Here is a 26,982-nt window from a genome sequence, read left to right as displayed (position 1 = left end):
ATGGATTATTCCCAATCCTGTATCTCTCCAAATAGTAAGCTTAGGCAATTTTGTGCTTACAGAATCTGTTTCCTGTCTCTCAAGTTTTACTGTCCTCTGCATGATGTTCAATGTATTGTTTCATATATTTCATCCAGTTTTAGGTTGCTATGCTGGAGAGCAAATGAGCCCTAGATTAAGACTGCTCTGGTTCCACCTAATAAACTGTGAAGGGATCAAACTGTCTCCAAGAAGTTTAAATACACTCCAGACCAAAGCTCAATAATATTTGTAGGAATAACAAATTATCCATCATCAAATTTCTCCCAGCCGTGACAGAGTAACAGGGCATTAGAGCTCTCTCAGTGTGCATACCTCTTCTCTGATACTCTGTTCTGCAAACACTAGGCTCCTCGAACTCCCAAGGATTCTAACTCCATATGCCCAGTTCAAGGATATCTGTGTGCTCTGATCTGGTCCCCTTTCCTTTGCTACAGCTAGGAAATTCTTTTCAGGCTTTAATTTGTGGCAATATCAGAACTTAGTCATTTGTTTCTTTTCTTCAGACAGCCAATGTCTGAAGACAGTTGTTTCTATATTTTGGGGTTTTAGTTGTTTATTTTAGGAGGATAAGTTGGATGAATCTTACTCCATCATGGCTTGAGGTAGAAATTGTCTGCGGCGATTTTTAATCTTGAAATTTAACAAAACATCAGGTTAACCCACTATATTAATGATTTTATACTGATTTGACTGGGGAACAGAAAGCACATGCTTTAGATGCCTCAGGAAGACATATATGAAATAGACAGTGGGATATCAACCTGAAAAAAGTCAAGGGTATTTTTGACTCAGTAAAGTTTGTAGGAGTTCTGTGATTTTCAGCATATTGGGATATCCCCACCAAGTTAAAAGACAAGCTGTTGAGCCTCATATCACTTATTCTGAAAAAAAAATGATAATCATTTTAGGCATTTTTGGATTTTGGAAGTTAAATATACCATAGTTGTGTGGGCTATATCAAGCCATCTGTAGATTCACCTTTTAGACTTCCAGTTCCTACAGGACCAGAGCAAGAGAAATTCTCCAGCAAATCCAGTCTGCAGTACAAGCTGCTCGAGGACTTGAGCCTTATGATCTAGCAGAACCAGTGATACTTGAAGTATCCGTGTGATAAGAAGCCTCTGAAAAGAGCAATAGGAAAATCATGGCACAGAACTCTGGTGTATCTCCCTTCTTCTGCAGGTAGCTATTCTCCTTTTGACAAATAACTATGGCTTGCTAATGGACTTTGGTGGAGAGTGAATTACTTACCATGAACATCAAGTAATCATGAGGTCTAAGCTTCGCATTGTGAACTTGGCACTGTCTGATCTAACTCCTTACAAGGGCCATGGGAGGGAGAATGTGCAGCAGCAAGGTATCATCAAATGAAAATGATTTATAAGGGAATGAGCTCAGGCAGACCCAGAAATGAAAGTAGGTTAAATGAGTACGTAGCTCAGATTTGTTTGACACTTTTCCTATTGTTTTGCCTCTTCTCCTTCAATCCATGCTATGGTATCCTGGGAAGTTCATTATGACCAGATGACTGAGGAGGAAGAAATTTAAGCGTGGATTACAGATTATTCTACATTATATGATGGTATAATCTGAATTAGTTGGACAGTTCAAGCATTACAGCCCACTCGGATAAATCTGAAGAAGTTGACAATAGTTTGGCTGGATGGCCAAGGACTCAGAAGAAACAGGATTGGGAAGTTGGTGACAAAAATGTCTATGGAAGATATACATGATGGACATTTCAGAATGGGCAAGGGCATCTACTGCAGAGGAGTTCTTAATCATCAGATGGCATTCTGATTGCTACTCTGATCTTATTGCTTATAAGGAAAATAATGTCCCCTTTGACTGCTTAAGTATAGCTACCCTGCCTCTGTCATTCTGGGATTGCATCATACCAGTTATTAGAGAGCTCACTTTCCATAGCAGCATTCCTAATCTCAACCTTGGTCACTATTAAGGACAGCCACTATTGGGCTTCTCAATATGTTGATACTCTCTTATCATTGGTACATTTCTTTCTTCTTCTTTTTCTTTTCTTCATTAAAGAAGTTGTCCCCTAGGCTCTCTGGTGGATTCGTGGGATGGATTCTCAGGTCATACATAATCAGTCCATTCAAATAGACCCACTTCCTTAAATTCCTAGAAACTTTTCACAAATTTTGCCAAGGGAATCCTAGTTTCGATATGATTTTTGCTGTAGGCATGTGGTTCTCAAAATATGGTGCCAGAACCAGCAGCATCAATATCATCAGGGATCTTGTTAGAAATGTACATTTTTGGCCACAACCTATGCCTACCAAATCAAAACCTTTGGGTGGAGGCCGCAGTAATCTGTGTTTTACTAAGACCTCCAAGTGATTCTTAGGCTAAAGTTTAAGAATCACTCCTGTAAACCATCATCAAATTCAGGTTTTATGGTGCTATCTCAGAATGAGGCCAGTTCCAAGCACCAAGTATACTTTACAAAACATCAAATATCAAGTTATAGATTAGTGTATTGCTTTCTCTTAAACATTGCATGTGTTTGTTAAATAATGTGTTCATTAAATCAAGTGAACATGTATGTGGGAACATACAAAGAGAAAATAATTGTATATCCCTGCCACAAAACAAGACTCATTCTTAATTCTCGGTTTGTTTATTTATTTTTATTCTTTATTTTGTATATAATTGCATTTGCATTATTGTAAACATATTTTAGCATATTATGTTTTTGTCAGATGTTGGTATATGACTGTTATGCCAACCTCATAAAATAGATTGAATAAAGATCTTTCCTTTTCTATTTTCTGAAAAAATAGCATGTAATATTGGCATTGTTTTATTCTTAAATATTTGATAGAATTTAGTGAAATTGTGAATTATGTAGGCCTGGGTGTTCTTTTATGGAAAGGTTTTGAATAACAATTTTAATTTCTTTAATAGAGATTTATTCAAATTTTCCCTTTCTTTTTCCTTAGTGAGTTGTATTTTTAAGAAGTTTTCAATTCATCTAAGCAGTTGAATTTGTTGCAACTGTTTTTCCATAATCTTTTTATCATTTTAATGTCAGTAGGATTTGTGATGAAAATCCCTGTTTTTATTCCTGATAGTGGTGAATTGGTTCTTTCTTGATTTTAATGACCAGTCCAGTTAGAGGTCTGTCAATTTTGTTGATCATTTCAATGAATCGGTTATTTTTGTTTGTTGGTTTATTGTCTAAATTGGATTTTTGCTATCATCTCTATTACTTATTTATTTCTATTTACTTTCAGCTTACTTTGCTCTTTGGTTTCTAGTTTCTCGTATTTGGACGTTAATGTGGTAGGCAGAATAATGCCTCTCCCCAAATATCCACATTTCAATCCTCCAAATCTATAAGTATGTTACCTTACATGACAGAAGGGACTGTGAAGATGCAATTAAATTAAGGATCTTGAAATGGGGAGACCGTCCTGGATTATATTGCTGGGCAGAATGTAATCTTTAGGGTCCTTATAATGGAAGGTTAAGAGAGTCCATTTTAGAGGAGACCATAGAAGCGGAGGTTAGAGTAACACCATTGTTGGAAAGGCTCATGAGCCAAGGAATATAGGCAGCCTCTAAAAGCTAGTAAAGTCAAGGAATGCATTCTCCTGTAGAGCCTCCAGGGGGTATGCAGCCCTGCCTCATAAGACCCATTTTCATATTTCTGACCTCTAAAGTGTAAGATAATATATTTGTGCTGCATAAGATCCATTATTTTAGCCTCATAAGATCCATTTTCAGATTCTGACCTCCAAAGTGTAGGATAATATAGTTGTGTTGCATTAAACCACTAAATCTGTGGTAATATATTATAGCAACAATAAGAATATAATACACTTAGAAATTTATTTTAATTTTGTCTTATTTTGTAATATAAGAACTTAAAATTACATTTCCCTCTAAGCACCACTTTAGCTACATTCTGTAAATTTTGATATTTATATTTTCAATGCCATTCAATTAAAAATATTTTCTAATTTCCCTTGTGATTTCATTTATGGTCCATGAAAATGTGGTGTTTCATTTCCAGATGTAGGCTTTTCCCAGGTACATTAATGTTACTGACATTCAGTTATTTGTTGTCCAATACATTAGCAGCTGCCAGCCACATGTAACTGATAAAAACTTGAAATGAACTGAAACTTGAATTAAAATATATGAAACTATAAATCATAACATTTCAAAGACTTATTATGTAAAAACTATATATAACCAAAATGTAAATATCTCATTAAAATGTTATATTAATTAAATGTAAAACATAATATATTCTATATACTGGGTTAAATAAAATACATTATTAAAGTAAAATAAATTTTGTCTGTCTCTTTTTCCTTTCATGCAGTTAAGAATTTTAAATTGTATGTGTGGCTCACATTTGCAGCTTACATGATCTTTCAATTGGACCTCATTGTTCTAGTCTAACCCCACTGTAATCAACTTCCTCATCTCCAAATATATTTTTCCTCACATTTATCTATTCTATCTTCTTGTTATATGTTTGACTTTTTCATTATCAATAACTGCATCATGTTAGAAAGCAAACTTCAAACGTCCTCAACTTTAACAACCAAAGCTCTTACAGCTCATCTACTGAAGTATTAAAAATCTTTAATTTCATCATTTTCCCACACACAAATCCTACCATTCTCATTTCTGAATCTATTCGTATTACAATGCATGGCAATCATTATTATTAGTCCCTTGCAGGCAGGATCCCTAAATTGCACTGTCTCCTAGTGTGACACAAACTCAAGTTAAACCCAATTACCAGCTCATATTTTGACTGCAGTTAAGTAGAATGAGTGCTGGTGAGGAAGCAACACAAATGTGTCTTGTTTAGTATTACGCTAAATTCATTGCATCAGGAAAAGAAAATGAAGCATACCACAATTGTCTATGATGTCTGATTTTCCATTCTCTCAAATGAAAATTTCACCTTCTTTCTCTCCTCAACCCTCCTACTTTGTCTATCCATTGTTTTGACTCCTCTTGACTCTGCATTTCTATATACATTTTAGAAAAATGGTATTAATTTTCCAAAAAATTTTTTCTCATTCTCCAAAAATCATACTATTTTGCTACTAAAAATTCAAACAAACTGCTGTTGTTTTCAGTGATTTTATAAAATTAATAGAGCCATTGCCAGGAAATTAACATCTCTAAAATATTGATTCTTCCAATCAAAGGATACATTATATCCCTTTATTTCTTCTCTAATTTCTCTCAATGTTTCATTGTTTTCAGTGTAAAGAACTTGGTGATGTTTTGTTAGATTTATTCTGTAATAGTTGATGATTTTGTTGCTATTATAAATGTTATCTTTCCTTAATTTATACTTTTTCTTCTTACATATAGATAATACACTTGATTTTCTACATTGACCTTATATATCAATTGAATAATTTCCTTATTAATACCATTAGAATATTTTTAGAATATTTTTGATTTTTTATGTACACGATCATGTTGTATGCAAATGAGTTGAGTTTCTATTCTTCTTTCCAATTCTTGCACCATTAATTTATTTTACATGTCTTATTGAATTGTATAAGACTTCACTAACATGTCAAACTCATTTCAGTATAATAGCTCTTGTCCAAGTTGTTTGCTTTGTCTAGAAATTATCATAAATTTAGGAAAAAAGGGTATGGAAACTTGAACAATTCATTTATAAATTCAACAATAATTTATTGATTTTCTACTTGGTTCCAGGTATGCTTTGAGGTATTATGGATTCAATGGTGTAAAAAACAGACATCATTATTGCTTACTAATATTCAGTGGAGCCAATATGTGAATAAAATGTGTAATTACTTACCTTAAATCAGGTGATCCCAGAAAAAACTTGGAAGAGAATTTTTTAAGCTAAGATCTGTATTATCAGGCTGAGCCAAATGTACAAAAAAGGGTATGTATAACTTGGTATTGTTTTATTGTTTTGCCCAAAACCATGTAGTTGTACTTCCTTCAAACAGAACAAAATTCTGTTTAGTCCAACATAGTCTTTTTTTAAATAATAGAACTCTAAATTACCATCCTTTGGATCTTTTTAGTATTTTTAAATGAACTAATACATATTAAATGAGCACATTGTGTTTGTAATCAGAAAATATTTTGATTTGATTTGATTGCTAGTAAGACATTAAAACCCTACAGTAGAGAACACATCAGTATTCAAGCAATCTTGCAATATTTTAGGCTTTAGGGGGAATATTTTTAAATTCTGGTGTATGACATAATTTTAAGTAGTTTTGGAATGTTTGCCCTGTTCCTTACATGAAGTAAGTGCTTCTATTTTATATAGAAGTATACATATTACAATATATAATATATATTCAGAAAAGGAAAATAGCACCAATTTAATAATGCATGAATACAATTAACATTAATACATTCATTTCAAAAGACTTAAAGACATACAATCAGTTTCTGTTCTATGGGCACTACATTTGCACCAACGAATATATTAGGTTGGCCAAAAACTTTGTTCAGACTTTTCTGTAAGGTGTTACAGAAAGACCCGAACGAACTTTTTTGGCCAACCCAATAAATAAACAGAGAAGATGCTTTTAGTGATATGGACAATGGGCACACTATTCAATCACTCTAATTCTTAGAACTGAGGTCATTTCTCAAACTGAAAATAATCTCTAGTTCTCCAGCTAAGGGCTCAAACTAGTTTGGAATTCAAAACAATACGAAGTCCTAATTAAATAAGTATGGAAATAAAAATTCATCATAGCCTTGTTTTGTTCCCACTCTTGCTTTCTGAGTTCTGTTTATACCATTTCTGCTCTGTCATTGTGATAAAGTCCCATTTCGTAGAAACTAGGTCTATGTCTTGTTCCTCTCTACGTATATCTGACCTTTGATAACATTTCTAGGGTCCTACTTTCTCCCAGTCTTAGAATTGAGGAAATAACATGCATACATGAGAAGGGTATCTGTTGCTAGCAAGTAAATGAATTTTTGACTGCATTCAAAACTTACTGTGCATTTTTTGCCTTTTGATAAAAATAAAACAAACAAAAATCCCAAAATAAAACAACCACACACAAATAAACACTAGCTTAAACTTTTCAAACTAACTTATTCTTAAGGACTGAGTTAAACCAAAACAAAAACTTCTCAAAGGAAATCTCATCTCTAGGAAGAGCCTCTCTTTCTACAGCATGATCTCATGGGTTATTTTCCCTATGTCTTACAACATTTCTTCCTTTTGTTCTTCCTGCTGGCAGGCATCCACTATTTTCTCATAGTTTCTGTACCCTTATATTTCCATCCTGCACATTGTTTCAGCTTGCTGTCTCACAGGTTTTACTTTACATGTCATCTTTTTAGTCTGACTTACTGTCTCAGTCTCTCTGTATCTTAATCCAAAATCAAGAAAGTAATATTCTATTTGTTTGAACCCTTTTGTGAATCTGCCAAGTGTAAATTCTCTGCACAATAAAAAGAACTGACATCTGCTGTGTCAGACACCCACCTGAGATAAAATCAGGTACGGCCTGAGAATGGGTAGGGCAATGTATAAAACATTACTCCACATTAATAAGGATTTTGATTTGGAAAACTTCCATGGATGGGGAACTGTGTTCCACAGGCAATCTCAGCGCACTGTTTTCCTGCTAAATATCTACTTAAAATTCTTTTTCTGGTATTCCTCCTTGCTTGTTCTATTTCACTATTTCCAATAATTCTTTAATCCATCCTATGATATTTTCCAGTGCTTTCCTCATATACTTTTGAACATTTACAGTGGCATCCTAAGTGTTAATTCTAACAATATCTTTACTCCTTCTTAACAATTTGTATTATTTTCCACTATTGAAACATTGTTAAACTTGATGATTTACAAAATAACTGTCAGTATTTTCTCCTGGTGCTTAACCTCCTTCCATATCTATTGCTTCACAGGAGGCCCTTCTTCTGCCATTCAGTTGATGTTATTTATTAAGGGTCTATATTTGGTCCTTTGTTTTGCATTACATATCCCCATGGTGATCTCATCAATAGTCATAGATCCAACTAACATATGTATTACTTTGATTCTGAAATGTATATTTCAAATATAAGCTCCTATCATAAGTTATAGAACATTATTTCCAATGTAACTATAATAGACTACCCCCAAATTGAATAAAATATTAACAGAAGAAAATTAAAGTCCCAATAACTCAAATCACTGTAAATTGGGCACAATGATAAATAAACATGGCTTCTGGCTTGAAAGATTTCACACAGAAAGATTGTTGGGCACTAAAGACATTATTACAAAATATTGTTTATGTACAAACCAGAAATACGTTTAGCATATTGGAGCTTTCTAGATTAAACATCCATGGAGTTTGCCTTTTATTGCTCTCTGCTCTATCAAAGCTGTCAACTTGGTCACCTGCTAAGAGGTCATGATTTATAGATGTTTTCCCCAAACCATAGATTATGAGTTGGAGGGTGAAGGGATGGAGTAGATAAGCCACATGGAAGGCCAAGAATTATGAGCCATTTGTACTGACTGTGCAAAAGAAACACTGTTAAGTAAATATGAACACTCCAAGATAATACAAAAACAACACATTGGTATTCCACAGTTTTTCCCCACTGGAGTAATGAAGCACCATGTCAAGGAGAAAAGTTGCAGAGCTCCTATTGTATTTCATGGGCTGAAAAGGAAACTAGCCAGAATCCTGGTGGCATCTAGCGCCTGGAATCAGGGAAAATTTTTGTTGGTTTTAATAGAATTGGACATCTAAATTACTTTAGAGGCTGTACCTCTGGTGTTGGGGCCTCAAAGTACAACGTCTATGAGAGTTACCTAAAAGATTATATGGACCTTAAGAGCTATGAACTGAAAAACACAGGTTAGAGCACACTATGTTGAGCATAATACTGACAGAGGAGCATCCTAATGGTGTTTCTCTCTTTTAAACCACATTGATCTGTGCTGGAAGTTGGATCTGCAGGATTTTGCTCTAGTACAGCTCTAATTTGCTGGCCCAATTTGAAAGACCACATAAAACAGAGATACTGTGTGTCAGTAAGGAACAAGAGCAGACGCAACTGTGATAGCATGATGCAAAACAGGACATTTCTCTTTTTCCTCTAAAAGTTTGACACATTGTTTGGGTTCTATATGTCCCTAAAAGGAAGAAATGCAGCTTTATAGTTTTTTTTTTTCTTTAAGTAAATTTTATGCTTTCAAATGGAGCCACTTGTACTAGATACTTATGTAAAATAAAAGAATTAGTACACGCCTTTAATGACAAACTCTGTAAGGGAAAGCCTCACAGCAATTATGAATGGTCAAAGTTCTGAATAAATTATAGAATATTTACCTAGTGAACAAGGCAGTAAAGAGTTAAGGGTGGTACTAGAGAGAAGGAAAACTTGAACCAATGCATTAAAGCATGAAACAGAAAAATATATCCAGGGAATTAAGAGTTTAGTAGTGTTACAGTATGTGCTTCAAAATAACATAGATATATTTGTTCTGGTAACCATAGCACCAACACCGTTTTAAACAAAGAGTACACCTGTAGTAATTGCAGAATGAATGAATGAAAGAATGAGTGCATAAATTAATGTAAAGTAGAAGGAGACTGAATCAAGTAAAAAAGTAAGAAAAGATTAACTTATAAAGTTTCTTGTAGGCCATACTGAGACACTTTGGTTTTACTCTACAGTAAACTATTGTTGAGTTGTGATCATGGGAGTGTTTACCTTTTTCTCTAGTTGCCTGTGAAGGCAGTATGGAGTTCACCAGAGAGGAGGAACACTTCAACAATAAATCCTCTATATGCAAATTTTCTTCACAAATCGAGACTTCGATATGTTTCTTAAAAAGAAATTAGATAAGAGAAGTTTATTTAAAATTGTAGAAATATTACAAAAATGAAAATCACATATCTTAAGTATCATCTTGTTGCATATTTAAATTCTTCAAATGAATGTGAAATTCAAAATAATGCAATCACAACTTAATGTGTTTTAAATAACCTCATTTACCTCAACATTAATTTCCTCCTCTTAACATATCAATTACATTTCCATTGCAAAGAGCTTTACTTTCATGATTTGTAATCAATTTTATATTTATATTGTGATAACAAAAATTAGTGTTTTGATGACTAAATCACTTAATGCAATAATTTCACTACATAAATTTACATAATTGCTCTGACCAAAACAAATTTGTATACACAGCTTGCGGGGGGAAAGTGTCTTTGATGATATACGCATTTTATTGTAATGCTGTGCATCTGAATGACTTCCAATTTATTGACACTACTTGGCAAATAAAATGCTTTATACATACACACAAACACACACACACATAATGACCCTATGTATAATTAATCAATTTATATGAATTCAAATTCAATAAAATATATTTTATGTGTATATTATCAATGAAAGGTCTAATCTTCAGATTTTTGACATTGAGAGAAGGGTTTCAGGTTCAAGTTCTAAGTACACTCACAAACATGGAATTAGGAGTTAGCAGTGTTACAATATGTGCTTCAAAATAACAATAGATATATTTGTTTTGGTATCCATTATACCAAAGCAGTTTTAAGCAAAAAGTAGTAATCATATTGCAATATAAAAATGTATCAAACAAGTATGTTGTCATTTATCATAATGCCCTCAAGGTCCATCCATGTTGTAACAAATGGCAGGATTTCCCTCTTTCCTTCTTTCTCATGGCTGAATAATATTCCACTATATATATATATCTCCACTCAACAGTTGATGGACACTTAGAGATAAGTCAGACAGAGAAAGACAAATACTGTATGATATCACTTATATGTGAAATTTTAAAAACCTGAACTCATAAAAACAGCAAGTAGAATGGTGGTTATCAGGGGCTAGGGGTTGTGGAATTGAGGAGATATTATTTAAGAGGACAGACAGCTAGTAGACAAATAAGTTCTAGAGATCTAATGAACAGCATTGTGAATATGGTCAACAACTGTATTATAACCTTCAAAGTTGCTAAGTGACTAGATCTTTTTTTTAAATTATTTTTTAATTGAAGTGTAGTTGATGTACACTATCATATAGGTTACAGGTGTACAATATAATGATTCATAATTTTTAAAGGTTATACTCCATTTATAGTTATTATAAAATATTCACTATATCCCCTGTGTTGTAAAATATATCCTTGTAGTTTATTTTATACATAATAGTCTGAACCTCTTAATCGGCTACCGTTATATTTCCCCTTCCCTTTCTCTCTTCCCACTGGCAACCGCTTGTTTCTTCTCTAGTGAGTCTGTTTCTTTTTTGTTGTATTCACTAGTTTGCTGTATTTTTTGGATTCCACATATAAGTGATATCATACAGTATTTGTCCTTCTCTGTCACTCACTTCGCTTAGGATAATGCCCTCCAAGTCCATCCATGTTGTTGCAAATGGCAAGATTTCATTCTTTTTTATGGCTGAGTAGTATTCCACTGTGTGTGGGTGGGTGTGTGTGTGTGTGCGTGCGTGCGTGCGCTTGTGTGTATTACATCTTCTTCATCCATTCATGGACTCTTAGGTTGCTTCCATATCTTGGCAATTGTAAATAATACTGCTATGGAAATTGGGGTGCATATATCTTTTCTAATTAGTGTTTTTGTTTTTTTCATATATATACCCAGGAGTGGTATTTCTTTGTCATATGGTAGTTCTATTTTTAGCTTTTTGAGAAACATCCATACTGTTTTCCACAGTAGCTGCACCAATTTACATTCCCACCAACAGTGTACGAGAGTTCCCTTTTCCCCACATCCTCACCAACATTTGTTACTTGTGTTCTTTCTGATGATAGCCCTCTGACAGGTGTGAGATGATATCTTATTGTGGTTTTGACCTGCATTAAGTGACTAGATCTTGATTGTTCTCACCGTATACACACACATACACACACAAAGATAGTGACATGATAGAGGTGTTAGCTAATGCTATGGTAGAATTCATACTGCAATATATAAATGTATCAAACCAATATGTTGTATATCTTAAACTTACAGTTATATGTCAATTACATCTCAACAACAAAAAATAATAGATAAAAATATTTTTTAGAAGAGTTATATGTCTTAGGTGTGATATAATATAGAACTATCATTATGGAATGGGATTTGCATAATTATATGTGAATAGTGATTGCTATGTAAGGTTTCTGAGCATTGGAAATGTGCTTTTATGTTCAATGTTCAGATTAATCTTCATAGAAAATTAATCTTAAAAACAAACTAGTGAGATTCAATAACGGTAATATCATTATTGTATTATCCCCATTTACACATAAAGTAAAGGTGTCTTAAAGGGACTATTTTCTTAAGGTTATATTGTTTTACATGACACTTGATTAATGGCAAGGATTTGATTTTAAATCGAAAGAGTAGCAAGTATGTCACATACTAATGAAGAGAATCTTCCTTGATCTCTAACTTCTAAATTAGTGCTAGTTTCTTTGTTTCTTTGTGTGATTTACTTGCCAAAGTAAAAAAATCTAATTAATTATATTTTGCTATCTGCTACTTATAGTAAACTTGAGAACAGATGCTTTCAAAATAAATCATTTAAATTAAATCTTCATGGAAAGTAAATGTAATTAGAGGAGGAAAGAGTAAAAAAAAAAAACTGTCCATTTTAATCAAAGTGTAGTAATCCTGTAAGAGTTTATAATTCCATAAAGCTTGTAGTCAGCTTATGAATAATTTCTTGAAGGTATCAGCATTCCTTTTTGTTTGGCTTCTGAAATATGTAAAAAATATTTTGAAGGATGGTTGACATATTAATGTGAAGATATGCAATGTAGATATTCAAACATAAATTTTCTACTTTGTATAAGTTAATGATAGACTGCCAAAAAGCATTTAATAATATTTCAGCATCAATTTTAATTTTATAAGTTTGAGGCAATCTTGTATTTTCTTCACTTTTAGTATCTGTGCAAACACCTTTCATCATGTTATGCCTGTGAAGGTTAATGGGATTCAAATTATGAGAAACTTTCTTTAAAACTACACAAAATATAAATAAATGTTTAAAATTAACTTTTAATATATTAATTAGGAAAGATTTCACTCTGATATAAAAATATTAAAATGCAAAATATTTTGATTTATTGTTCTAATCAGTTTGGAACAAGTATTGAAATATAAAGCAAATATTAGCTATTTTCCTCTCAATCTATATTTATAATAAATGTGGAGAGCACATGGAAGAGGGACTCTGAAAGTAATGACTTAGATATGCCAAGTTATTTGGTATTTGAGATATCTTTCGGGAAACTTTGTTAAATTCCATGAAAAACACAAAATGGTAGAAATTTTAATAGAATTTTATTGGATCTACAGGTCAATATTTTAAAACATTACTTTTTTTCCTATCAGAAAATATGGCTTCCCTTTATTTTTCTCCCTAGATATATCACTTGTGTACATTTTGTATGATATCTTTTTAGATCCTTTGCATTAACTTACATTTTCTACTGCTTGTTGAAAATTAACGATACTTTTATATATTGGTTTTTTTTTAATTCAGATAACTTGCCAATCTCTTTTGATTATCTTAGAAGTAGGTCAAGTTATCAGTATTTTTTGTTCTTTCTTTGTTTTGTGTGTGTGCGTGTGTGTGGTGTATGTGTAAGACTTTCTATCAAAACACATTCTGCCTAATTCTTACTTCCTAATACCTAAAATGTTGTATACTTTCATATTTCATTGCCTGGACAAAGACTTCAGGAAAATGTTAAATAGTAATTTTGAGCATCATTAATTTGTTACTGATTTAAAAGTATACATTTAATGCTTCTTCATTGAGCACTCTATGTTTTGAGGTTACTACCATTTTTTCAGAGTAAGCAGATTTTCTTCAATCTTTGAGGGTTTTTTTCCATGAATATATTTAAAATTTTCTAAATATTTTACTGTACTCATTGAGACAATCATTTGCATTTATCTTTTAATCAGTTAATATGATAAATCAGTTAACATGAAAAGTAATATGGAAATTATTTCAAATTCCTGAAATAAACTGAATATGGTAAAAGCCCATTAACTTCGACTTGTGGAATGTGGTGGCTAAAATTTTGTTAGTATTTTCTCATTCGAATTGATAAAACGTTTGACACCTCTTTAGTTTTCAATTCTGTCTTTATCTTGTTTTAATATCTAATTAATATCAAAGTCAAAATAGTTGTGAGTGTTCTTTATCTCTTTATTAATTAGTTACTATAAGATTTAAATGATCTATTTCTGGATTATTTGGTGGAATTAGTTTCTTTATACATGTGGGCCTCATGTTTTCCTCATTGGAAGATATTTAATTACTCATGCAAAGTATAATGACTACAATGCCATTTAGTTTACTGTTTTACTCTGTTAGTTTATCATTAACTTTTCTCTAGGAAATTGCAAATGTTAGCTAATTATATCAAGATCATTTGCAAAAGATCTTTCTAAGATTCAGGTATACAAACTCTTAAGATGAGTAAACAATTTATACATACACATATGTATACTTATATACACAATTATTAAATATTTTATCAACAAATTTAGCCTGTCAGTTAGGAAGTAATAAAGGAAATTAGGTAACCCCTTTAAGCTAGTTTAAAAATCTTCGTATCTCATATACTTTGCCTTTCCATGGTCCTCTACAAATAATTACCTTTATCTATTTTGCAACAATAAAACACCTTACATAGTATTTTTCTACATCAAGGATCAAGTGTAGGAATATGTATTAAAGAAAATCAAGATCAATGCAACAACAGCAACACCACCTTAATTTCTTGTACAGCATTGTAGGGTTTATATGATACATTATATTGGTTATCTCATTTAATGTGCACTGCATTTCTATCAAGAAAGGGTTATATTCATTTGACCAAATAATGTGACCACATTATTAACTGAGTCAGATTACATAGCTGAGTTGAGATTCAATTATATGTCTCCAAACAACAAATTCAATGTTATTTTAATTATACCTCACTTTCTTGTCTTCTCAAAAGAAATACTGTTTAGAATAATTTGAAATATTAAATTCCATTCAATGAAACCCAACCTGTAAATGCAGAATCTATTCTTTCCCCTGAAAAATACATGTCCTAATTTGGCTAGAGAAATAAGAAACTACTGAAAGAGTGCTATAAAATAAATCTCTAATATGACAAACCTAAGAGCTTAGAAAAGGCAGACCTTTTCACACCTTTAAACTGGAAACATCAAAAGCATCTGGAAATTGAATTTTCACAGTAGGGGCTGGAAAGGAAAAGTAAGAATAAAACGATATAGTACTTAATTATCATAATTCACCCCAGGTGTTAAAATGTTCAGAAAAGATATATTTATAATGAGTATCAAACCATGTATTCTCAAACTGCTAAAGATAAAAAGTCTTGATGAAACATCATGTGTATTATACAAGGAAGATAAAATAAAGTTAATTTTTGTCAACTATTGGTATTTTTTCCTGATATTCACCTAAAATTGAAAAATCTTATATAGTTACATGTGTTACAATCTGTTGACAAATTGGGTGAGGCAATTGTTATAAGATACAAAAAGTCTTATAATAATTGTCAAATTATATTGTTCACCATTTAACAGTAGTTTATATATTGTATAATCTTTTATGAAAATCTTTATTAGCTTCACTAAGACTATTAGTTGTCACAGGTAAATGTAAGCATGACATAAATCTGAAAAATACAGAGTGCCAAAGAGTTATAAATTCACTAATGTCAAGAACTTATAATTTGGAGAAAAGCTAGGAAATTACATATTACATGTAAAATAATAAAAAAATCTTACTGCCTGTATAGTTTGGAAATTTGACATTTTAAAATTCCAGTTAAAATAAGCGGAGAGAGAAAAAAGAAACTGATAACTACAAATATTGGAAATTTCCATTTTCCTTGAATGCAATAGGAATCAAGATTTCTTACTATTTCACTGAAAAACCATACATGAACTAAGAGAGGTTGAGAGAGAAAGAGTGAGGAAACAAAGCACTTTGAAATAAAGGTCCATTTCAGCATGACTATGTACAAAATTGAATAAAATTACACATTTCAAATAAGAATATATGCCTGTATCTCTCTTAAAAGATCCTCACAAGCAAGTATTACAAATGAACAATTCTAACTTAGGTTATTTGCTACAGGGAGATTTTATAATAAATACAAGACACACTGCTCTTCCATCTATACACACACACACACATACATCAAGTGCTGAGAAGCATCTAAGCTCAAGAAAGTAAGTTTATGTTGAAGGAAAAAATTCACCCCCAAAGCTGTTATTAATCAAGCAGATAGGACTATGAAATATTCTTAGAACAATATCATCTTATGCTGTATACCTTAAACTCAGTGTTATATGTCAATTATATCTCAATAGTAGGGAAAAGTTGATAAAAGCAGAGGGAAATTTGTTAAAATACATAAAATCTAATTATGTAGATGCTAGATTTTTTTTTTGAAACGGATCAAAAAGTTTTTATTAGAATTTACAATTTCTCAGCTCCACATACGTATCCCATATTCTCTTTTCTCTCAGCATTCTACCCATATTTTTGGATATTCATCTGGTGATAAGGCCATCATTCCTGAGAGTTGCTAGTCCAGCCTCTTCAGGGTAAATATAAATTTCCACTGGGCAAGACAATTCACCAAAGCATCCCAGGATCCCCTGAGTTCCATCCTTGTTTCTCCTTCTCTTCATTGTGCAGCATTAACCCCATTTTCCCTTTATGTTCACCACCACTCTCCCTAGAGCATATTGTAAACTACTTTTTTTTGATTCTTTGGCTATTGTTGCATGGGGTTCAAATTACCCCATTTCAATTAATATAACAGCTCCCCAAATAGATTGTAGACTCCAAGCTTTAGAACAACACTATTCCAAGTGCTAGCAATACTCTCTTTTATCTAAGTAGTGTTACCCAAGTATGTTCACTTTGTGAAAATGCATTCCCCTGTGCCCTTTCAAACTGTGCACTTTTCTGTATGTATTTTAATTCAATGCTAACTTTGTCATAAATATAATAAAATAAAAAGATAAACAATAAAATAATGTAAAAGGAAAACTAGAAGATTTCTTGCATGTGCATAGAGATTTTCTGGAAGAATATTAAGGAAACACTTCTCTTGACATTTGTGTTTTTAAGTGGACTGGATAATTCATGTTAATTATATATGCTTTAGTGCTGTTTGGACAGATTACAAACTATATTTTTAACTTAAAAATTTAAGCAAACCAGCTTTACAACAAATGCTAAAGGAACTTCTCTAGGCAGGAAAAACAAGAGAAGGAAAAGACCTACAATAACAAACCCAAAACAATTAAGAAAATGGTAATAGGAACATACATATCGATAATTACCTTAAATGTAAATGGATTAAATGCTCCAACCAAAAGACATAGACTGGCTGAATAGATACAAAAACCAGAGACGTATATATGCTGTCTACAAGAGACCCACTTAAGACCTAGGGACAAATGCAGCCTGAAAGTTAGGGGATGGAAAAAGATAGTCCATGCAAATGGAAATCAAAAGAAAGCTGGAGTAGCAATTCTCTTATCAGACAAAATAGACTTTAAGACAAAGACTATTACAAGAGACAAAGAAGGACACTACATAATGTTCAACGGATCAATCCAAGAAGAAGATATAACAATTGTAACTATTTATGCACCCAACATAGGAGCACCTCAATACATAAGGCAAATACTAACAGCCATAAAAGGGGAAATCAACAGCAACACAATCATAGTAGGGGACTTTAAAAGCCCACTTTCACCAATGGACAGATGATCCAAAATGAAAATAACTGAGGAAACACAAGCTTTAAATGATACATTAAACAAGATGGACTGAATTAATATTTATAGGACTTTCCATCCAAAAACAACAGAATACACATTCTTCTCAAGTGTTCATGCAACATTCTCCAGGATAGATCATACTTTTGGTCACAAATGAAGCCTTGGTAAATTTAAGAAAATTGAAATTGTATCAAGTATCTTTTATGACCACAACACTATGAGACTAGATATCAATTACAGGAAAAAATCTGTAAAAAATACAAACACATGGAGGCTAAACAATACACTACTAAATAACCAATAGATCACTGAAGAAATCAAAGAGGAAAAAAAAAAAATACCTAGAAATAAATGAGAATGAAAACACATTGACCCAAAACCTATGGGATGCAGCAAAAGCAGTTCTAAGAGGGAAGATTATAGCAATACAATCCTACCTCAAGAAACAAGAAACATCTCAAATAAACAACCTAACCTTACAGCTAAAGCAATTAGAGAAAGAATAACAAAAAAACCCCAAAGTTAGAAGAAGGAAAGAAATCATAAAGATCAGATCAGAAATAAATGAGAAAGAAATGAAGGAAACGATGGCAAAGATCAATAAAACTAAAAGCTGGTTCTTTGAGAAGATAAACAAAATTGATAAAGCATTAGCCAGACTAATCAAGAAAAAAAGGGAGAAGACTCAAATCAATAGGATTAGAAATGAAAAAGGCAAGTAACAACTGACACTACAGAAATACAAAAGATCATGAGAGATTACTACAAGCAACTGTATGCCAGTACAATGGACAACCTGGAAGAAATGGACAAATTCTTAGAAATGCACAACTTTCCGAGACTGAACCAGGAAGAAATAGAAAATATGGATAGACCAATCACAAGCACTGAAACTGAAACTGTGATTAAAAATCTTCCAACAAACAAAAGCCCAGGACCAGACGGCTTCACAGGCGACTCCTATCAAACATTTAGAGAAGAGCTAACACCTATCCTTCTCAAACTCTTCCAAAATATAGCAGAGGGAGGAACACTCCCAAACTCATTCTACGAGGCCACTATCACCCTGATACCAAAACCAGACAAAGATGCCACAAAGAAAGAAAACTACAGGCCAATATCACTGATGAACATAGATGCAAAAATCCTCAACAAAATACTAGCAACCAGAATCCAACAGCACATTAAAAGGATCATAGACCATGATGAAGTGAGGTTTATCCCAGGAATGCAAGGATTCTTCAATATGTGCAAATCAATCAATGTGATACACCATATTAACAAATTGAAGGAGAAAAACCATATGAGCAACTCAATAGATGCAGAGAAAACTTTCGACAAAATTCAACACCCATTTATGATAAAAACCCTCCAGAAAGTAGGCATAGAGGGAACTTTCCTCAACATAATAAAGGCCGTATATGACAAACCCACAGCCAACATCGTCCTCAATGGTGAAAAACTGAAACCATTTCCACTAAGATCAGGAACAAGACAAGGTTGCCCACTCTCAGCACCATTATTCAACATAGTTTTGGAAGTTTTAGCCACAGCAATCAGAGAAGAAAAAGAAATAAAAGGAATCCAAATCGGAAAGGAAGAAGTAAAGCTGTCACTGTTTGCAGATGACATGATACTATACATAGAGAATCCTAAAGATGCTACCAGAAAACTACTAGAACTAATCAATGAATTTGGTAAAGTAGCAGGATACAAAATTAAGGCACAGAAATCTCTTGCATTCCTATACACTAATGATGAAAAATCTGAAAGTGAAATTAAGAAAACACTCCCATTTACCATTGCAACAAAAAGAATAAAATGTCTAGGAATAAACCTACCTAAGGAGACAAAAGACCTGTATGTAGAAAATTATAAGACAATGATGAAAGAAATTAAAGATGATACAAATAGATGGAGAGATATACCACGTTCTTGGATTGGAAAAATCAACATTGTGAAAATGACTATACTACCCAAAGCAATCTACAGATTCAATGTAATTCTTATGAAACTACCACTGCCATTTTTCACAAAACTAGAACAAAAAATTTCACAATTTGTATGGAAACACAAAAGACCCCGAATAGCCAGAGCACTCTTGAGAAAGAAAAACGGAGCTGGAGGAATCAGTCTCCCTGACTTCAGACTATACTACAAAGCTACAGTAATCAAGACAGTATGGTACTGGCACAAAAACAGAAATATAGATCAATGGAACAGGATAGAAAGCCCAGAGATAAACCCACGCACATATGGTCACCTTATCTTTGATAAAGGAGGCAAGACTATACAGTGGAGAAAAGACAGCCTCTTCAATAAGTGGTGCTGGGAAAACTGGACAGCTACATGTAAAAGAATGAAATTAAAACACTCCCTGACACCATACACAAAAATAAACTCAAAATGGATTAAAGACCTAAATATAAGGCTAGACAGTATAACACTCTCAGAGGAAAACATAGGCAGAACACTCTATGACATAAATCACAACAAGATCCTTTTTGACCCACCTCCTAGAGAAATGGAAATAAAAACAAAAATAAACAAATGAGACCTAATGAAACTTAAAAGCTTTTGCACAGCAAAGGAAACCATAAACAAGACAAAAAGATAACCCTCAGAATGGGAGAAAATATTTGCAAATGAAGCAACTGACAAAGGAGTAATCTCCAAAATTTACAAGCAGCTCATGCAGCTCAATATCACAAAACCAAACAACCCAATCCAAAAATGGGCAGAAGACCTAAATAGACATTTCCCCAAAGAAGATATACAGATTACCAACAAACACATGAAAGAATGCTCAACATCATTAATCATTAGAGAAATGCAAATCAAAACTACAGTGAGATATCATCTCACACCGGTCAGAATGGCCATCAACAAAAAATCTACAGACAATAAATGCTGGAAAGGGTGTGGAGAAAAGGGAACCCTCTTGCACTGTTAGTGGGAATGTAAATTGATACAGCCACTATGGAGAACAGTATGGCGGTTTCTTAAAAAACTAAAAATAGAATTACCATATGACCCAGCGTTCCCACTACTGGGCCTATACCCTGAGAAAACCATAATTCAAAGAGTCATGTACCAAAATGTTCATTGCAGCTCTATTTACAATAGTCAGGACATGGCAGCAACCGAAGTGTCCAACAACAGATGAAGGGATAAAGAAGATATGGCACATATATACAATGGAATATTATTCATCCATAAAAACAGACGAAATTCAGTTATTTGTAGTGAGGTGGATGGACCTAGAGACTGTCATACAGAGTGAAGTAAGTCAGAAAGAGAAAAACAAATACCCTTTGCTAACACATATATATGGAAACTAGAAAATGGTCATGAAGAACCTAGGGACAAGATGGGAATAAAGACATAGACCTAATAGAGAATGCATTTGAGAATACGGGGAGGGGGAAGGGTAAGCTGGGACAAAGTGAGAGAGTGGCATGGACATATATACACTACCAAACGTAAAATAGATAGCTAGTGGGAAGCAACCCCATAGGACAGGGAGATCAGCTCGTTGCTTTGTGACCACATAGTGGGGTGTGATAGGGAGGGTGGGAGGGAGGGAGATGCAAGAGGGAAGAGATATGGAGACATATGTATATGTATAACTGATTCACTTTGTTATAAAGCAGAAACTAACACACCATTGTAAAGCAATTATATTCCAATAAAGATGTTAAAATTTTTTTTAAACACCAACTTTAAATATCTCCTGCTTATTTGATGAAAATAGTATTAATTAATTAAATTATAAAATAGAAATGTTTACCAATGTCTATAAATAATTTATGTCATTGATTTTGTTCAATAAAATACACACACAGCCACACACACACTGTTACCTTGTATTGCTTGCATTCAAAATCATTGTGACTGAACCTAGTATTAGAAGTATAGGTTTTTTGACCAAAATACAGACTAATTTCAAAACTTCTATAGATTTGTTCAAATCCAGCAGGTTTTTTTTTTTATAGATTTGCATTTTTTTAATGTATAGTAGCTATATTTAAAGCTAAATAGTGACTAACATCCAGGAAGACTGACAAAGAATACATACAATTTTTATGTTCTTTTCAGTATTTTCTGATGATTGCTGTTTTCTAGGTTATTAGTTTTACAAATAGAAGGTGTGAATTTACTCAAAAATCAAACTTAGATATAATGGAAAATGTGAGTAAAACATATTATTGTGCTACAATTTGCAGAGTATATGAGATGTTACAATTGTATTGCTTTATTCTTATGACCAATTCTGCAACTAAATTCAAAATTGTAATGTATTTATAATATCCATTTATAATTTTGTAATAAAAAATTAAGTGATTCAATACAAAATATATGGATAGCCATAAATATAATAAAATGCTGAACGTTTCCATATTATATTAACAGCATTGTGAATTGTATTTTTCAATTCCTTCTGATGGACAGTAACGCAGACTTATATAATGTTCTCTTTCTTCTAAGGGAAAGAGTAGGTGTAAAGCCAAAAGTTATTTCCTAGTCATTTCCTAAAAAAGTTTTTTTTTAAAGTTCACCAGAATATGATTGTAAACCCAAGCTCCCCCTGCTTTGTAAGATGCAAACTCTAACAACACAGAACTTAAACCTTGACAAGCACATATACTCACAACACAGTTTAAACTCTCTGAAAGTGAAATATCAACATTAATTTTCCAATAGTTAATGTTACATACTTCCAAGTTCTCTTGAAAGAAACACTTTACTATAGACATACCTAGAACAAAAAATCAAACTTCATTTTTACACTTATATTTTGATTACAATTAAATTTGCTAAGCATTTCTTCAAATTTTACAATTATTGAAATTTTTTAAAGTGTCTTTCAAAACAATTTAGTTCAAAATGATCTTTTTGTCATTATTTTTCTGTAGTTCACAAATAGTTCATTGTGAAGTAATATTCCATTGGAAGTTTTTTTTTTTTTTTTGTATCACTCCTTAAAAGTCTGTTCTGTTGCTTTTGTCTTTTTACTGATTTCAATATATTTTTTGCAAAATATTTGTTTTGTTTTTTGGTTTAGAAATATTACATTTATAATTTTATTTTTGTCCACTATCATTTAAGTTTTGGTGTCAAAGATATTCTCACTTCATATAATGGGACATAAAAAACTTCTCATTTCAATTTTCTGGAATAGTTTAAATATGAACAGAAATATGTTTTCCTTCATGGTTGTAAAGCAATTAATGGCAAAACCTTGCAGGCCTGCAGCACTAGAGTTTTCTTTGTAAGAAAATATTTTTAACTACTTATTCCATATCTTCAATAGTTGCAGGAATAATTTGGCTTCCTATGTTTCCTTGAATCAGTTTTTGATGGTTTGTCCAACACGTCAAAAATTTCAAATATTTTGACATAAAGTGTTTAATAGCATTCTCTTTAACTTTTTAATGACTGCAGTTTCTTTTTTTTTTAACGTTTTTATTGGAGTATAATTGCTTTACAATATGTGTTAGTTTCTGCTTTATAACGAAGTGAATCAGTTATACATATACATATATCCCCATATCTCTTCCCTCTTGCATCTCCCTCCCTCCCACCCTCCCTATCCCACCCTTCTAGCTGGTCACAAAGCACCGAGCTGATCTCCCTGTGTTATGCGACTGCTTCCCACTAGCTATTTATTTTACATTTGGTAGTGTATATATGGACATATATACACTACCACTCTCTCACTTTGTCCCAGCTTACCCTTCCCCCTGTCCTCAAGTCCATTTCCTCGTAGGTCTGCGCCTTTATTCCCGTCTTGCCCCTAGGTTCTTCATGACCTTTTTTTTTTTTTTAGATTCCGTATATATGTGTTAGCATATGGTATTTGTTTTTCTCTTTCTGACTTACTTCACTCTGTATGACAGACTCTAGGTCCATCCACCTCACTAAAAATAACTCAATTTCATTCCATCATCAAAAAATCTACAAACAATAAATGCTGGAGAGGGTGTGGAGAAAAGCGAACCCTCATACACTGTTGGTGGGAATGTAAATTGTTACAGCCACTATGGAGAACAGTATGGAGGTTCCTTAAAAACTAAAAACTAAAAATAGAACTACCATACGACCCAGCAATCCCACTACTGAGCATATACCCTGAGAAAACCATAATTCAAAAAGAGTCATGTACCACAATGTTCATTGCAGCTCTATTTACAATAGTCAGGACATGGCAGCAACCGAAGTGTCCATCGACAGATGAACGGATAAAGAAGATGTGGCACATATATGATTGTAGTTTCTTTAGTAATATCCCATTTTGTTGCTGCAATGTTGTATGGATATGCATCCTCTTCCTCTTTTTTCTTCTCTTTTAGAGCAGTATGTTTGTGTATTTGTCTATTTTTTCTGGTAGTCATTATTTTGTAATATATTTTGAAACCATATTATTAAGTGTTAAAATATTGAGAAATTTCATGTCTTCTTGAAGGATTGAACATTTTATAATTATGAATTATCTTCATTAGTTATTGCTATGTACTTTATATAACAATTCTATTAGATGTAAATTATATTTAGAAGCTTAATTCCAATGTTTTGCTTCTGCTAATTCTAACTCGTTGTGGATTATTTTAATTGTGAAACTTGTGCTTTTGGAGTTTGAATTCACTTAAATGTGGAAATCAAATGTTTCCTTGAGATTTAAGAGTTTGGCCCTAGCCAGTAAGTTTCTGTTTTCTTCTTCCTATCACCCCAGGAATGTTATTTTTCAGGGTAATCGTTCATGTTAATTCATTGTCTTGGAGTTTCAGTTCAAACCCCAAACACACCTTAGGGAAGATTAGTGCTACAGATTCTCAAGGGAGGTATTTTTATCCTTAGTCAAAGCCAGATCAAGACAGACAGTCTGATTTTTCTCATTTTTTGCCACAAAGAAATATGGAGCTCATTTAAGACAATGGATTAATTCAGAAGTCTCATTTCCTATTCTCCAACTAGCTTGTGCTCAAGGCTTTCTCTCCTATAATTATGAGTCCATGGAAAAATCATTATCCCTTGGATATCATAATAGGTAATAACACCTCAAAACTACTGAGGTTTAATTCTTATATATTATTCTTTGTTTCAATTTTCCTCTTTGTTACTGGCTTCTGGGATTTCTATTTCTTGAGAGTTCAAGTATGGAATTAAAAGAAATAATAAAATTTATTTATAATTTCTGCAAGAGAGTATTTTTGGATTATTTATACTGCAAAATTGCCAGTGGTAGGATTCTGTACTTACTTTTATAAGCCATTATAATATAGCAGATATTTTGTGATTATTACAATTTGAGTAACTGTGTAAAATGTCTAGCAAAGTGCCAACTAAATTAGGAAGTTAGGAAAACAATACATGAACAAAATGAGAAGTTCAAGAAAGAAATAAAAACCACCAAAAATACCCCTCATGCCTGTTAGAATTGCTATCATCAAAAAGACAAGAGATAACAAATGCTGGCTAGGATGTGGGGAAAAGGGAACGTTTATGAACTATTGGTGGGAATGTAATTTGTGGTACAGCCACTATGAAAAACAGTATGGTGGTTCCTCAAAAAATTAAAAATAGCACTAACATATGATATAGCAACTCCACTTCTGGTATATACCCAAGAAAATGAAATCACTATCTGGAAGAGATATCTGCACCCCCATGTTCATTGTAGCTCTATTTACAGTAGCCAAGACACAGAAACAACCTAAGTGCTCATCAATAGATAAACGGATAAAGAAAAGTGACATATACACACAGTAGAATATCATGCAGTCATAAAAAGACGGAACCTTGCCATTTGCAACAACATGGATGGATCTTGAGGGCATTATGCTAAGTGAAGTAAGTCAGACAGAAAAAGACAAATACCATATGATCTCATTTATATGTGGAATTTAAAAACAAACAAATCATAGAAACAGAGATCAGGTTTGTGGTTGTCAGAGGTGGAGGGTGGGGGGTAGGAGAATTGGGTGAAGGTGATCTAAAGGTACAAACTTCGATTATAAATAAGTACTGGGGTCATAACTTATAACATGATGGCTAGAGTTAACAAAACTGTTCTGTGTGTTTGAAATTTGCTAAGAGAGTAGATCTTAAAAGTTCTCATTACAAGGAAAAATACTGTAGCTATATGAGGTGATGGTAAACTAATCATTTCACAATGTATACATATATCAAATCATTATGTTGTAAACCTTAAACTTATATAATGATATTAATTATATCTCGAAACCATAAAAATATATTAAAAAACTTAAAAATGTAACACATGAGATCATTCATATGGGCTACATAGATTACATTTTATTTACTGCTGTTTAATATAGGCGATGACTTTAAGATTTCTTCTGACTTTCTGGTCACAAATGGAGATAGCCGTATTAGGAAGATTTTATTCTAATTCCCATAACATTGAATGTTTACCTGGTACTATGTTCTTACATTTTAGTTCTGCAGCATAACTAACCTTTGATTGAGTATGGGAAGTTGAAGATAGTAGACATAATTCTCCTTGAGTGAATTGTGTATGTCCATTCTTTTTATAAATTTTAGTTTTGTTTTTCTTTTCTGAAAATTATTAGATAACTATAATAGTAATCAAAATTCATGAACTTCATGAAATTTTTAATTGGTAACATTAGTGAAGCAATTGACTTTGAGCTTTTATCAGATAATGTATTGTAAGAATTTATGACCAATGTATTCAAATGTATTTTCATCAGTAATCCTTGAAGGCTTTTTTTTGCGAATATATTAGTGACAGAAAATGTGTAAACCTCTTCATTATATAGTGAGTTTCATGCAGTTTCAATTTTAGTTAATAATCTAATTCCTGTAAATTTTGCCCCAAAGCTAGGAGCAGTTGGTAGCAGAAGGTAGCTTTGGGGACCCTTCTGGTTTACATATGCATATATGCTAACTAATTGGATAATTCTGGTATTTGCTTACAGTTTCAGAAGTGTTACAACCAGCATTTTCAGATAGGCCACTTATTACTCTCAGACCATATGTTGGATACCTGGATCCTAATGAAAGTGCAATAATCTTTGGATATTCCTAGAGGTTTGAAGCAAGTTAA

Source organism: Eubalaena glacialis, chromosome 2 (genome assembly GCF_028564815.1).
Source record: "Eubalaena glacialis isolate mEubGla1 chromosome 2, mEubGla1.1.hap2.+ XY, whole genome shotgun sequence".
Classification (NCBI taxonomy): domain Eukaryota; kingdom Metazoa; phylum Chordata; class Mammalia; order Artiodactyla; family Balaenidae; genus Eubalaena; species Eubalaena glacialis.
Note: the sequence above shows the minus strand (reverse complement) of the source record.